The sequence below is a fragment of the Scyliorhinus torazame genome, chromosome 2, assembly GCF_047496885.1.
Source record: "Scyliorhinus torazame isolate Kashiwa2021f chromosome 2, sScyTor2.1, whole genome shotgun sequence".
Taxonomy (NCBI): domain Eukaryota; kingdom Metazoa; phylum Chordata; class Chondrichthyes; order Carcharhiniformes; family Scyliorhinidae; genus Scyliorhinus; species Scyliorhinus torazame.
This window is the reverse complement of record NC_092708.1, coordinates 269,799,762-269,815,189: the sequence shown is the minus strand read 5'-3', so window position 1 is coordinate 269,815,189 and position 15,428 is coordinate 269,799,762.

The window sequence follows — 15,428 nt, the reverse complement described above, 5'->3', positions numbered from 1 at the left end:
GTATGAGAGAGGTGTGTGTGAGAGAGCCAAGTGTGTATAAAATGTGAGTGTCAGAGAGGCAAGTGTAAAAAGTGTGTGAGAGGTGAATGTGTGAGAGATGAATATCTGTGAGTGTGACGAGAGGTGGGAGTGAAAAAAGACGGAGAGGTGAGAGAAAAAAAGAGGGAGAGGTGAGAGAGTGTGTGAGAGAGAAGTGAATGGGGGAGATAGAGGTGTGTACATGAGAGGTGTGTGCGTACATGTCTGATATAGAATCCAGCTCACGAGCAGCACTTCTAAAAAACACATTTGTGAGCAAACAAAGCAGCAGCACTCCCATTAAAAAAAGGCAAGACTAAAGTACTTTTTTAGTAAGAATGTTTCAATTATAATAAATATATACATATAAGAAATAGAAAATACTTTTCTAAATTTGTTTTTGTATGTTTCTACCTATTGCACAAAAGCGATCAATTTCTTGTGGTTAACTCTTCAACATAATAAGAATGTTTCTCGGGGGTTCCATCAGTGCTGTTAGGAGGCGGGTTCTGTGGCTGGAAAGGTTTTGGAAACCCTGCTCTAGATTTTAGATGAATGAGAGATGACCTCATTGAGACATATAAAATCCTTACAGAACTCGACAGGGTGGACGGAGGAATGTTATTTCCCTTGGTTAGGGTGTCTAAAATCAGGGGACACAAGTCTCAGAATAAGAGGTAAACCATTTAGGACCAAGGGGGAGAGGGATGTCTTCGCTCAGACACTGGTAAATCTTTGGAATTAGAAACATACAAAATAGAAGCAGGAGGAGGCCATTTGACCCTTCAAGATTGCTCAGCCATTCATTATGATCATGGCTGATCATCAGGTTCAATACCCTGATCCTGCCGTCCCCCCAATCCCTCAGTCCCTTTAGCCCCAAGAGCTATATCTAATTCCTTTTTGAAATTACACAACGTTTTGGCCTCAACTACTTTCTGTGGTAGTGAATTTCACAGATTCACCACTTTCTGGATAAAAAAATTTCTCCTCACCTCAGTTCAAAAAGTTTACTTATCCCTTATCCTCAAACTATGTTCTGGACACCCCCACCATCGGGAACATTCTTTCTGAATCTACCCTGTCTAATCCTGTTAGAATTTTGTAAGTTTCTATGAGATCCCCTCTCACTCTTCTAAACTTCAGTGAATATAATCCTAATCAACTTAGTCTCTCCTCGTATGACAGTCCCACCATCCCAGGAATCAGCCTGGTAAACCTTCACTGCACTCCCTCCATAGCAAAAACATCCTTCCTCAGTGTGGTGAGCCACTGTAATGGGAGATGTAAGGTAGGACCTGCACTACAGGTTCACCGGTAGCTCCTGCCGGCTGGCTCCGCCCACGGAGAACTGTATAAATATGCATGACCTCCAGTGCCCTGCCATTTCACCAGCTGCAGCAGGAGGCCACACATCTGACTGTAATAAAGCCACAGTTGTACCCAACTTTAGTCTTTGTGCAACTGATCGTGCATCAATTTATTGCAGTCAGATTTTCCACAGAATGGATATCAGAATTAAGCCCGATCGCCTGCAGCTGGAGCCGCACTCGCCCGACGCCAGAAAAGACTGTACTCACTGGCTAGCATGTTTTGAGGCCTACATCAAGGCTGCGGACCCCGAGCCAACGGAGGCTCAGAAGATAAACGTCCTGTACTCCAGACTGAGCTCCAGCGTGTTCCCACTGATCCAAGATGCCACGAATTACACAAACGCAATGGAGCTCCTTGCTCTTCACCAGGCATGTACTCGCCACCCGCTCGCAACTACCTGGTGAGTCCATCGAAGACGTCTGACGGGCCCTAATTCAACTCGTCCGGGACTGTGACTGTCAGGCCGTTATGGCCGCCGAACACGCAAATTTCCTCATGCGCGATGCCTTCGTGACGGGGATTGCGTCGGACCGCATCAGAGAACGATGACTGGAAGGGGCCACGCTCGAACTGGCGGAGACGAAAACATTGGCGCTCTCCATGACGGTCGCATCCCATAACGTACAATCGTATCCCTCCCGCCACGCTGCCCACCCTTCTACTCCTTCCTACCCCTCCTGGACCCCGCCGACGACCTCCTCAGCCGGGGCCCTGCCTTCCCAATACACCTGTGCCGCACGCCGATCCGCGCATCCCGGGGTCCCCGCTGCTACTTCTACGGTCAGCAGAAGCACCCCCGCCAACACTGCCCGGCCTGCACTGCAGTTTGTAAAGCCTGCAGTAAAAAGGGTGTGCCAGGCCCGCGCAGTCGCTGCGATCGCGCCCGCTATCGCCCCCTCCCCCACGCCAGACGCACAATGGGAGTCGCCTTCTTCTCCTTCTGGGTCCATGTGCGACCAATGGGCGCCGCCATCTTGTCCCCCTTCGGCAATGGGCACCGCTATCTTGTCCCGACCCCGCAATGTGCGTACCATGGGCGCCGCCATCTTCTCCCCCACAGGGTCTCCGGACATCCCGACATCGGAACCGCACATGCTCGCCACCCGAAGCATCCGATGGCTAACCGCAGCTCGCTTCGATGACGCTGGACCAATCTCCCCGCACAACCTGGCCACCGCGTCGAATACGGTTAAAATCAACGGCCACGCGACTTCGTGCCTGCTGGACTCTGGGAGCACCGAAAGCTTCGTTCACCCAGATACGGTAAGGCGTTGCTCCCTCGCGGTCCACCCTGCCAATCAAAGGATCTCCCTAGCCTCAAATTCGGCGGGCCCTTAGCGCCCCCCCCCCCCCCCCCCCCCTTACCGTTTGCGGCCTCGCGACCCTCAAGGTCGATCCCCCCTCCCTTTTTGCCAATCTAACTGCGGATTGCAAGCCCGTGGCCACTAGGAGCAGACGGTACAGCACCCAGGACAAGACCTTCATCAGGTCCGAAGTCCAGCGGCTGCTTAAGGAGGGTATTATCGAGGCCAGCAACAGCCCCTGGAGAGCCCAAGTGGTAGTGGTTAAAACTGGGGAGAAACACAGGATGTTCGTGGACTACAGCCAGACCATCAATCGGTACACGCAGCTTGACGCATATCTGATATGGTCAATCAGATTGCACAGTACCGGGTCTTCTTAACAATTGACCTGAAATCCACCTACCACCAGCTCCCCATCCGGAAGTCAGACCGGCCATACACTGTCTTCGAGGCGGACGGTCGCCTCTACCACTTCCTTAGGGTCCCTTTCGGCATCACAAATGGGGTCTCGGTCTTCCAAAGAGAGATGGACTGAATGGTCGACAAGTACGGTTTGCGGGCCACCTTCCGTACTTAGATAATGTCACCATCTGCGGCCATGACCAGCAGGACCACGATGCCAACCTCGATAAATTCCTCCGCACTGCCACTCTTCTCAACCTGACCTACAACAAAGAGAAGTGTGTGTTCAGCACGACCCGGTTAGCCATTCTCGGCTATATAATCCAAAACGGACTTCTCGGGTCCGCCCCAACCGCATGTGCCCCCTCATGGAACTTCCCCTACTACGCTCAGTGGGTCCCAAACTATGCGGACAAGGCCCGCCCACTCATTCAGTCCACCCAATTCCCCCTTGCGGCCGAGGCACAACATGCTTTCGCCCGCATCAGAGCAGACATCGCCAAGGCCGGGATGCGCGCAGTGGACGAGTCACTGCCTTTCCAAGTAGAAAGCGACTCTTCAGACGTCGCCCTTGCTGCCACTCTAAACCAGTCAGGCAGACCTGTGGCATTCCTTTCCCGCACCCTTCACGCCTCGGAAATTCGACACTCTCCGTCGAAAAGGAGGCCCAAGCTATCGTTGAAGCTGTGCGGCATTGGAGGCATTACCTGGCCGGTAAGAGATTCACTCTCCTTACGGACCAACGGTCGGTAGCCTTCATGTTCAACACACAGCGGAGCAAGATCAAAAATGATAAAATCTTGCAGTGGAGAATCGAGCTCTCCACCTATAATTACGAGATCTTGTATCGCCCCGGTAAACTCAACGAGCCCTTAGACGCCCTCTCCCGAGGTACATGTGCCAGCGCACAAGCGGACCAACTCCGGGCCCTACATGACAGCCTTTGTCACCCACGGGTCACTCGATTGTACCATCTGGTCAAAGCTGGCAATCTGCTCTACTCCGTCGAGGAAGGACAGTCACCAGGGACTGCCAGGTCTGTGCGAAGTGCAAGCCGCACTTCTACCGGCCGGACCGTGCGCGCTTGGTGAAGGCTTCCCGCCCCTTTGAACACCTCAGCGCGATAAGGTAAACTGATAGATTTTTGTTGCGACAAAACTGTCGGGAGTTTGTATTCCAGAAAATACCGAAAGCCGTACCCATAATTACAGCACCGCCTTAATACCCCTTGTTCCAAATTTCAAGAGAAGTATTCAGAGAGGAAAGATGCCATGCAGGCAATGCAATGCCTCATGAACCCCAAAGAATTTGTGGTCGCAGCGACCGGCAGTAGAGTGGGACAGTGTCCCGTTTGGGAAGAGGAAATCAGAAAGTACCTCAAAGGGAAAGGATGGCCCCTTTGGAGCGAATTCTGTGACAATGAGGAAACAGGTCCCGGGACATACTTGGTGGGAGAACCTGAGCGAAATCCAAAATGAAAAGCTTGAGAAAAGCTCACAAGCCGATGGCAATCGTGTCCTGTTTGGCACAATTGCGAGGCACAGAGGAGGTCGTTCGGACGCTCCGCAGAGAGATAGAGGAGGCACATCGAATGAGCAAGGTCGATGTGAGCGAGATAGAGAAAGAAAACGTAGAATTAAGAAGGAAGTTAGCAGCAAAGGACGGAGAGGTGGATGATGCCAAGCGAGCACACCAGTCTTGTCTGGCGCACCTAAGCAGCTTCCAATCCCAGTACGAAAAGGCCTATCAGGCCACGCAACGTGCAGTCCTGGTACGAGAGGAAACAGCGAAGCAGGTAGAGGCAGTGCAAAGGCAGTGTAACAACCTGAAGGCAGCGTTAAGAGCACTCCATACTACCACCACGGAGCAAAGACAAAGCTCATTAGACCACGCAAAGTGCCGGAAGCAGATTGCAGGACTGCAATCTCTGCTTTCAGTTCAAAAAGGATTCCAGAAAACCTTTGAATCACAGTTAGATGAGGAAGACGGCCCTGATTGGGAAGAATTGAGTGAGACAGTGCAGAGATATGTTCAGGAACATGTGCGCAGGGAAAGCCCCAGAAGAGAAAAGCGCCCCAACCCCCCACAGAGCAGATAGTTCAGGCTCCAATGAACCCAGTCACCACCCACCGCACAGTCACATCGGACGGAGATACAGAATTTCTTTATACCACCCCCTTAACCGTGACCCAATTGATAATGTCAAACCGTTCCTCCCCACCTCAGACCCCACCACTTCTTTGCCAGAGTAAAGCATCAGGCGACCATGTACGGCCTGGACGAGCGTGAGCATGTGAAGCTCACAGTTTTGAGTTTAGACCCTTCAGTCGTAGCAGTCCTTCCCGACCCACAGAATGTAGGAGGAGGCACCCTTGAGGAAATGCACCCAGTGATCCTAGATGCGATCGGCTACAACAGAGGTGACCCCGTAGAAGGCCTGAATAAGTGCAGGCAGAAAAAGGCGGAACACCCCACAGCGTTTGCTGGACGCCTGTGGATTCATTTCACAGCAGTTTTTGGAAATTTAGAACGTGCCCATTTGTCCCCAGACAACATGGCCAAATGAACCCACACCCTTATCTCCCATGCCACAGAGGCAGGACAAAAAGCCTGTACGAATTATCACCCCTCAGAGGAAGCCCACAATGAGAAATGGGTTTTAAAAAGATTGTCCCGCACCTGGGAACAGTCTGTACAAAACAAACCCGCAGTTAGGAAACCCGAAGAACAGCAGGAAGAGCAGGCAGACGTGCATCCAGTTAGGACGCAACAGAACCCCGCTTGGGTAAATGAGGGAAAAAGCCCACAGCAGCCTAAATCCCAGGAATGCTACAATTGTGGAAAGTTAGGACATCACGCACGAGAATGTCAAGCCCCCCTGAAACATCCACGGAGTCAGCCCACCAATGCCCCCCGAACCAGCAAAGACACCAACAGCCCCGACCCCCCACCCAGGGAACCATACCCAAGGGAACAATGCACCAGAGAGCCTGCTCCACCCTATGTGCCCCAGGGGTCATGTTACAACTGTGGGCAGTCAGGACACTTCGCCCGAGATTGCAGGAGACCCCCACCAGCTAGACTAGCCCCCAGATATGAAAGAGAACACCACCCACAGCACCTACAAGGTCCCAGCTGCCCATGCAAACTGTGAGCACTTACCCACCACTTCTCATGGCAGCGTTACCTCAGCAAGCCCACTTCATTTTTGTTTCGCTCCTCCTTCCTCTCTTCTTCGGTCACGCTGCACTCCCTCCATATGCTAGTTACACCCCAGCCCAAATGTGATTTACGATGTCCTGTATTCTGATGGAACCTGCACCATGTTTGTTGTATGTTTGTTCGTTTAATGTACATGTTAAATGTTGTTTGTGAATTTAAAAGTTTTCATGGCCTCACGCCACCATTCTTTTAACGCCCACTGGCTGTTAAAGGTACAAGTTTGTCCCAGACAATAGTTCAGAGGATCATAACTACTCTCCTGATTTGAAGGTAATCACGAGACGTAGCCCACATGACCACTACCGGCATTGGTCTCCGCCCTGCCTGAGAAACCCCCTCTGGTCAGCTACGCTCGGGTAGAGCACACACTGCATCGGTCGCCGTCCTACCCGGGGATTCCATCCAAATCTTACCCGTTGCGGCCCATACGCACCTCATTTCGGCACTTTTGGTTCAAAAAGTTTTGTTTTGTTTTGAGGCGACCCTTGGGTTACCATCCCTACGCTATTTACATCCTCAAACATTTGGATGGTAAATCGCACAGCCTGCGAGATGGCTCGCGCTGTTTCAGTATTTTTAACTGTGTCTTGTCCTGAATATTCGTTTTTTTTTTAAATGAGGGAGTCACACATGGTGACAAATTGTAACGGGAGAATTGGCACAAAAGGACAGACATACTAACAGATGAGATATTAAACCAAGATAGTAACAGACACTATGCTTGATCCCACAGAACCCCAGAAGTTCCAGGAAAAGAGACGAAACGAAGAGAAGAGAAAGAAGAGCCATGAGGACATCCTCCGTGTTGGTCATCACCCTAATGAACATTTGGTTGCGCGCGAACCCCCTGACCCCAACCCCCCCCCAGCCGTTAATAATTCACTTCCCCATAGCACCCAGAGCCCAGTCACAAGCGACACCGCACCATCTTGGTGTGACAGGTTTATAACCTGGTACTCCCTGTCCTACTTAATAGAATCCCTATTAGTGTTGGCAATACTCTGCAGCATCGTGCAGACTATTCGCCTGAGGAAATGGCGAAGGAGAGCCTACCGCGCTCGCACCCCGGTATATAGAATAAGATCCCCTATTTTCGGTTATGACCAGACCCCCGACCCCCGCGATCTATAATAAAGGACATTTGTTTGCGTTCTTTTTGTGAATAAAGAAATGTGTTTCATGAGCGATTGTACAATCCTGAGCTTGACTGCCATGCCAGGAAAAATATGAATGATGCTGCTATGATTTTGTTTGTATCATTAAGGAAGTTAGTGTGATTGAATGTTTGAGTGAGTGTAGTTTAGTGAGGACAGTTAGAGGTACCGTTTTTCTTATTTTGTAATGCATGTCCCTGTTTTGACATAGCGCCACTAAGAATGTTAGTTAAAATTTTCTTGCATAGTTATGGTCAGTGTAGAGGCCATAGAAGAGTGCTCGCCGGGTCAGGGAATGAAGACAACGCAGTTATGTGATCCTTCACGCTTCGCGTTAGGATCACAAGGAGGGTGTGTAGCCACCCGAGTTGGCCACTTCCCGACTTAAAATGGAGAACCGCAAAGGCTGAAGGGAAATTCAGCCAACACAGGCAAAAACTAGCAAGTGCAAGTTTACTGTGTATTAGACTCTGCAGAAACCCAGACAGCATCAATACAACCAGCCATCTACATATTAATGAGCAATCCCCGGGAACAATCAAAACATTTTAAGGTAAACAAAGCCAAGCCAGACTCCTCGGTGCCAGCAGGAGCCAACACAAAAGAGGTTAACGGACACTTAAAGACCGCCCAACGATCAGGGAACAGCTCCAGTATTGGAGAAATCGAACCAAGTGATTGGAACAAAGTTGGGTTTCTCTTTTCCCGCTGGAAATCCCATTGACAAGCGGCGGGATGAGAGAATTCCGCAGCCAGCAAGCATACGGCTGGGGGACCGGAGAATCACGCCCTAGTTATTAAAGAAATCAAAGGATATAGGAATAGTGAAGGAAAATGCTGTTGAGGTAGAAGATCAGCCATAATCTAGTTGAATAGTGGAGCAGACTCCAGGGGGAAAATGGCCTACTCCTATTTTCTATGTACCAGATTCTCAGGCAGTTTTATGCTGTGTCTTCAATTGAACAATTCGGCAAAGATCTTTGGTTAAGTGATATATGTCCTTTGAAGCCTTTGGCGTTTGAGTGCACTCTCTTTCCCCCAGTGCCCGTCACTGTACTAAAATTCCACTTAAATAGCCTTCTCATCATACTTCTTGTATGCAGAGTACTTGCCCATGGTATGTGTCTTTTGAATGCAATCTACAGATAAACATAATTGACTTTACAGACATGCTATTTCATCAGGGTGATGGTTTACCATCTGTTACCACTTTCCAATGCAATAGGTAACATACCTACTCAAGCCAAGTATATTTACATTTAAATAACTTATCGTTACATCTGATGTGGTTGAAAACTGGGTGTCACCTTAGATTCAGGCCGGAGTTTTCCGCTCCTGTTCATGCTGGGCATGTTTGGCGACAGGAGCAGACGATATCGCAAGAAAACCAAAGTCACATGACAATGTCAAACCAGGAAGCGATTGTTCCCTCAACCCATTGATGACAGGCCACGTTTCCCAATGATCAAAGTTGGGAAACATATTATAATAAATTAACATATAATTATCCGGCCCATACACCGGAATCGCCCCTCCACATCAAAACGTCCATCCACAGTGGCATGCTGTCAGACCGGTGTGAAGCTTGTCTGGTCTCTGAAGGCATGCACTTGGCGAGCAATACTTCCAGGGGAGCTCGGAGGTGAGTGCAGTGCTCATGAGGGACAGAGTAGTGCCAGCTTGCTGCCAAAAGATGCACCTGGGTGAAGACTGTTTCCTGGTTTGTTAGCTGTGCACTTGGGCAACCTTTAGAAATGGCGCCACTGACTCCAAGGGAATTTGGGGAGTTTTCGGGCTATAAGCTCAATGTAGGGAAGATGGGACATGTTTCCGCTCTCGCTGGCGGGTAGAGTGCAGTCGGTCAAAATGCTGGTCCTTCCGAGGTTTGTGTTTCAGTGCCTTCCCATCGTGATCACTAAGGCCTTTTTTAAGAGAGTAGGCAGGAGTATTATGGGGTTTGTGTGGGCGAATAAGACCCCGAGAGTAAGGAGAGGGTTCCTGGAACGCAGTAGGGACCGAGGAGGGTTGGTGCTGCCAAACCTGGGGAGCTACTACTGGGCAGCAAATGTGGCGATGATCCGCAAGTGGGTTATGGAGGGAGAGGGGCCGGCGTGGAAGAGGATGGAGATGGCGTCCTGTAAAGGAACGAGCCTGGGGGCGTTGGTGCCGGCACCGCTGCCGCTCTCGCCGACAAAGTATACCACGAGCCCGGTGGTGGCGGCAACGCTAAGGATCTGGGGCCAGTGGAGACGGCACCGGGGTGCAATGGGAGCATCGGTGTGGTCCCCGATCAAGGGTAACCACCGGTTTGTCCCGGGGAAGATGGACGGGGGGGTTCCAGAGCTGGCATCGGGCGGGGATTGGAAGAATGGGGGACCTGTTCATCGACGGGACGTTTGCGAGCCTAGGGGCACTGGAGGAGAAGTTCGAGTTACCCCCGGGAAATGCCTTTAGATATATGCAGGTGAGGGCTTTTGTGAGGCAACAGGTGAGGGAATTCCCGTTGCTCCCGGCGCAAGAAGTTCAAGATAGGGTGATCTCGGGTGTATGGGTCGGGGAGGGCAAGGTGTCGGAAATACACCAGGAGTTGAAAGAAGAGGGGGAAGCGCTGGTAGAAGAGTTGAAGGGTAAATGGGAGGAGGAGCTGGGGGAGGAGATCGAGGAAGGTCTGTGGGCTGATGCCCTAGGTAGGGTTAATTCCTCCTCCTTGTGTGCCAGGCTCAGCCTGATACAATTTAAGGTGGTCCACAGAGCGCACTTGACGGGGGCGAGGTTGAGTAGGTTCTTTGGGGAAGAGGACAGATGTGGAAGGTGCTCAGGGAGCCCGGCGAACCATGTCCATATGTTTTGGTCATGCCCGGCACTGGAGGGGTTCTGGAGAGGAGTGGCGGGAGCAATATCTCAGGTGGTGAAAGTCCGGGTCAAGCCAAGCTGGGGGCTAGCAATATTTGGAGTAGTGGACGAACCGGGAGTGCAGGAGGCGAAAGAGGCCAGCATTCTGGCCTTTGCGTCCCTAGTAGCCCGGCGAAGGATCTTGCTAATGTGGAAGGAGGCAAAGCCCCCCAACCTGGAGGCCTGGATAAATTATATGGCTGGGTTCATAAAGTTGGAGAGGATTAAGTTCGCCTTGAGAGGGTCTGCGCAGGGGTTCTACAGGCGGTGGCAACCATTCCTAGATTATCTCGCGGAGCGTTAGAGGAAGGTCAGTCAGCAGCAGCAGCAACCTTGGGGGGGGGGGGGGGGGGACTGCCTGGGAGGGTGGATGAGCAAGAGATAACATGAAGGGTTGGGGAAATTGGCCCGTATGGGTGAGGGCCAGTGTACAAAGCTGTGTAAATATATCATTTTGCCATGTATATATCTTGCTCTGCGCGGTTTCTCGTTTTTTTTTTTGTTACGGGGGGGGGGGGGGGGGGGGGTATTGTTTGTAAGGGAGAAAATTTGTGTTAAAAAAAACTTTAATAAATATTTTTTTTAAAAAAAGAAATGGCGCCACAATCATAGAGGGGGCGATTCTCCAAGCGCTGGGCCAGAGAATCGCCGCAACCGTGCCATGACGCCCCGACCCCGGCGTGATTCTCCGAATTGAGGAGAATCGTCGCCATTTGCGCTGGCGTGTTTGGCGCGACGCCGGCCACTGGCCATCGGAATCGGCGGAGCCGCCGATTCTCCGGCCGCACCGATACGACTGAGTCCCGCCGCCGCCATTCACCCCTGGTCGCTGCCAGCGGGAACAGTCGGGGGGCGGCCTGTGGGGGTGGGGGGGGATCCTATGGGGTCTGGCCCGCGGTCCACCGATCGGCGGGCCGGCCTCTTCCACCCTCAGGGCCTACTTTCTGGCGCGGCCGGCCCCTGAACACCGACTCCATCTTGAGTCGGGGCCGGCGCGCTAAAGAAGTCCCCCACGCATGCGCAGGATGGCGCAGCCCAACTGCGCATGCGCAGGATTGAGCTGGCCCAACTTCGTTTGTGCGGGTTGGCGCGGTGCCCATTTGGCGCCGCGAAAGGAGGCTGGAGCGGCGTGAACCGCTCCAACGCCGTGCTGGCCCATCGTACGTAACCAGGCAACGGCGCAAACTCTTGGGCCCAATATTGGAGAATCGCCCCCAGAGAGTCTGATTTGATGGCGAATCAAAGTCTGCCCGTCTGCGATATGTCATGGAATGCTTGACTTCAAGTTTCCTGCCGTTAGCAGCACCACCCAACATCGGCTTTTGCCAATATCAAAGAAAATCCCAGTCTTAGTTGGTATAAATTTCATGTCGCAAAATGTTGCAGATTCAGATCCAGAAATACACATGCAAAATTTAGGAGGAGAACACACTGAAATCAGTACTGAGTGAACTGTTGGAGATCTTTCATGTGAGACATTAAATCTAGGTTCCTTTTGCCCTCGGAGATGCATATAAATGATCCAGCGTCACTATTTCATAGAGAAGCAAAGGAGACCTCTGGTTTCCTGGTCAATATAGTTGGTTGGTCAATATCACACTGCTGTTGGGAGTTTGATGTGCACAATCGTCTGCTGTATTTCTACATTACAACAGTGACTATGCTTCAAAAGTATTTCATTAGCTGTGAAGTACTTTTGGCCTTCCTGAGGTCATGTAACGCACTGTATAAATGCAAATCATTTTTCTTCAAGCCTATTTCTTGGGATCTTGACCCCAACAAATCTGAAAGTCCTAATTTGATGCTTAATTTTTGCGTAACTTTTCCTCAGCAAAGCATTTTACTGGTGATTTAGTATTAGGTTTATATTTTGTTGGAATAAAATAAGTAATTCCCTTGAGATTAAAAGTGATAAGTTTTATTATGCGGCTCATCCACTTTTTCTTTTGGAAGATCTTCAAACAAAGGGTTGAGAACTTAACAAAAGTTTCAGCTCCACAGTGTGGTTACATTTTTTCCTCAATATAAATGTAAAAACCTTTGTTTTCCATTTTGTGAATTCCACATTCACCATTTTTGCCTTATTTAAAAGATGTTGGGCGGGATTCTCCGACCCCCGCCGGGTCGGAGAATCGCCGGGGGCGGCGTGAATCCCACCCCCGCCGGCTGCCGAATTCTCCGGCGCCGGGAATTTGGCGGGGGAGGGAATCGCGCCGCGCCGGTCGGCGTCGCTGGCAGCGCCCCCCTGTGGCTTGGCCCGCGATCGGGGCCCACCGATGCTCGGGCGGGCCTGTGCCGTGGGGGCACTCTATTCTTACGCACCGGCGGCTGTAGCGGTCCGCTATGGCCAGTGCGGAGACGAAGCGCTCTGCGCATGCGCCAACTCGCGCCGCCCTTCGGTGCCGGTTGGCGTGGCGCCAAGCCCCTTCCCTGCCGGCTGGCATGGCGCAAACCACTCCAGGGCCTGCCTAGCCCCTGAAGGCGCGGACGATTCCGCACATGATTTGGGGCGGCCCGACACCGGAGTGGTTCACGCCACTCCTCAGTGACGAGAGCGCCCGCCCCGCCGGGTACGGAGAATCGCTGGGGGGCGGCGTGAATCTCTCCCCCGCCGGCTGCTAAATTCTCCGGCACCGGGGATTTGGCGGGGGCTGGAATCGCGATGGGCCGAGTGGCCGCCCTTTTTTTTTGCCGGTCCCACCGGCGTGAATTAGAGTAGGTACTTACTGGCGGGACCTGGCAGCGCGGGTGGCCTCGGGGGTGCGCAGGGGATCTGGCCCCGGGAGATGCCCCCACGGTGGCCTGGCCCGCGATCGGGGCCCACCAATCCGTCGCAGGCCTGTGCCGTGGGGGCACTCTATTCTTCCGCACCGGCGGCTGTAGCGGTCCGCCATGGCCGGTGAGGAGACAAAGTCCTCTGCGCATGCGCTGGGATGACGCCAGCACACGCCGGTGGAGGCCGTTCAGCGCCGGTTGGCGTGGCGCCAAGCTCCTTCCCCGCCGGCCGGCATAGCCCCTGAATGTGCGGAGGATTCCACACCTTTGGGGCGGCCCAATGCCCAAGTGGTTCACGCCACTCCTTCCCGCCGGAGTTGCTCGCCCCGCCGATTATGGCAGAATCCCACCCATTATTCTTTACTCTGGATCTGTTGAATTATATACAGATTTCTAGTTCAGAGGGGATCAAAGAACAAAGAATAGTACAGTAGAAGAAAAGGCCTTTCAGCCGACCAAGCCTGCGTCAATCATGATACCTGTCTAAACTAAAACTTTCAGCATTTCCGATGTCTGTATCACTCTATTCCCATCCTATTCATGTATTTGTCAAGGTGCCTCTTAAACGTCACTATCATATCTGCTTCCACCACCTCCCCCGGCAGTGCGTTCCAGGCACTCACTACCCTCTGTGTAAACAACCTCCCTCGCACATATCTAAACTTTTCCCCTCGCACTTTAAAACTATGTCCCCTAGTAATTGACTTTTCCACCCTGGGAAACGCGTCTGACTATCCACTCTGTCCATGCCACTCATAATTTTGTAGACTTCTATCAGGTCACCCCTCAACCTTGTCATTCCAGTGAAAACAATCCGAGTTTATCCAATCTCTCCTCATAGCTAATACCCTCCAGACCAGGCAACATCCTGGGAAACCTCTTTTGTACCTTCTCCAAAGTTTCCACATCCTTCTGGTAATGTGGCAATTGTTGGATCACCTGCTGATACACCTCTATCTGTTATTGGGCTGTGCGTGAGAAAAGCAAACTTAGGTAACATTCCCCAGTTCTCTGCAGCCTCCACCTGGTGCTTACATCAGCTGGCTTAGATGATTATTTCTGTCACATCCCAGAACTCGAGGACACAGCAGGTTACAGTACTGTAGCACTTCCGTCCACTGAATTTACATAAACCAGCACTTGTAGCTGTTCCATGGGAAGAGAAATATATTGTATAAGTCCTTCAAACTCTTCAGTAAAAATTCTACCATATGAAATAATGGGGAAATCTTAACTTCCGAAAGTGAGTGTGTTGCACGGGGTGGGGGGGTAGGTTGGAGGTTGGTTGAGTAGTTTAAGAGCACTGAACTTGACAGTACATTGGGAAGCTGATCCAACCTGCCAGCTCCTGCATTTAACTGCAGTGCATTTGGCTGTGTGTGAAACGTCCTCGGGAGGGGCAGATTAACAACTTAAATATAGATGACCAAGAGCATTTTTAATTTTAACTAAGAGTGCAGAGATTTCCCAGGTTTCCTAGAAGTCACCAATGAACAATGAAAGCAAAGCTGTGACCACGGTGGCAATTGAGATGCTGGAGGAATAACAATCAATAATTTCCATTAGTACTGAAACCTCACAGCTGAATTTGTACCTAAGATTTTTATTCGGGGTACCTTTCTGAGAGCTTACTGTCACTACTTCATAGGTGATTTCTACTAGTTTGGCGGTCACTTTGGAGGTGGTTTGCACTACTTGGGGCCTCGTCTGTCTGACGCATCGGATCAATATGGGTGGCCATTATGCTGTTTGAGGTTGGATCTAAGAGGTTCCAAGATGACCAGCAGGAAGAACATCAGTAGCAGGAGGACAGCAGCTGAGGCAGTATCAAGTTTGACACAGAGCTGCCATGCTACAGGAAGAGGAGGTGAGCAGATTTGTGCAGATCGCAGGAGGTGATACCCACACCACAGTGTACAGGCAAAAGATTAGCCTTCTAAACCTATATCAGGTGCTGTCAGATACATGTAGTCAGCTGGAAGAAGACCTACTACCAAGCGGGTCTGGAGACCATGCTTCTCAGTGACTGGCAAAGTTACCACTGCCCTCAATTTCCTTGTCTCCAGCTCCTTCAAGGGGTCTACAGGAGTCATTTGCAGTTTGCCACCCACAAAACATCACACAGGTGATTGATCCTATGCTTACCAGTTATGTACATTTTCAAACCAATGACGAGAGCCAGGAATTTCTCAGCCAGTTTTTTGTTTCATAGGAACGTAACACTGGATCCTTGTCGAATTTAAAGTTTGTGAGATGACCGTTAACTGAGGTGTCCATATTCCAGAAT